The sequence below is a fragment of the Triticum dicoccoides genome, chromosome 2B, assembly GCF_002162155.2.
Source record: "Triticum dicoccoides isolate Atlit2015 ecotype Zavitan chromosome 2B, WEW_v2.0, whole genome shotgun sequence".
NCBI lineage: Eukaryota > Viridiplantae > Streptophyta > Magnoliopsida > Poales > Poaceae > Triticum > Triticum dicoccoides.
In genome coordinates this window covers 156,043,750-156,044,878 of record NC_041383.1, presented here as the reverse complement: position 1 = coordinate 156,044,878, position 1,129 = coordinate 156,043,750, and positions in this window count along the sequence as shown.

Below are 1,129 nucleotides of genomic sequence, written 5' to 3'. Positions count from 1 at the left end.
CGGGAGAAGGGAGCTTCCAGGGAGAAGGTGATTTGGCGCCCACGAGGTATGAATGGGGGGGAATTGGGAGGGGAGTGGAACCATGTCTTATGGACGCATTTGTCTGAAATGTGAGGGGGGGGGTTACAGTTCTACCCCTGCCTTTAGGCTTCTCGGCTTGGGTCTGTGTAATGAGGGTCGGGGATAGTACAGTAACTTTGCTTCTCCCCAAATAGTGGGCGGGAGCGATTTCGGGCGAGGAGGGCGTGTTTTGAAATATAGTGGGCGCGAGCGATTTCGGGCGAGGAAAGCGTGTTTTGAAATAGTGGGCGCGAGCTATTTCGGGCAAGGAGAGCGTGTTTTGCCGACCATGGTTTATGGATTATTCGGCACATGTCATTTCTGCCGAGGAGAAGGCGCGCTTGGATGAAGTTACGAACCTACCCTCGATGTACAACAGGCCAATTAATGCGTGTCCCACATAGGAGGGTAATTTCGCGTCTCCCATTTATTTGCTCAGGCGAATTCCACAAGCAGAGGATGTTTACTAGTTCGTTCAAATTTTGGGAGAACGAGCATCCACGTCTACCTTACCAAGTCGATTCGAATCAAAATTTGAAATATTAGCTTGCCACTTATTTTTTAGATGGAGAGATGATGCTCGGGAGTAATGTGTTTTTACATGCTCGTTGCTAGCGATTTACTATATGACAAATAGTTGACCCACTCAAAAACGGGAATCAAACCCAAAATGAAATATCTCGATTTAATGAAATAGCTCGTTCACTAGGTCAAAATAGTGAACTAAATCCAAAATTGAACACCTCAATCGAGTAGCATGTTGTACAATATTATAGTACTCCATGAACATGTTGAAATTCAAATTGATGAACTTGTTTGATATACGCATATATCCGTTCATGTGTGGATTGCAGACAACATGTTCTCCAATTTAAATATTTGAATGCAAGTTTATATCGAAACATGGTTTATATCAGTCTTTGATGCATAAAATGCGACCTCCCCCTCTCCCGGACTCCTGCTCTCTCTCTCTCTCTCTCTCCCCAACAATCTTCAATTCTGTCGCACGCATCCGACACACAAACCTTGTTGGTCCCTCTCCCTTTCTCTCCATCTCTCTCTCTTTGTG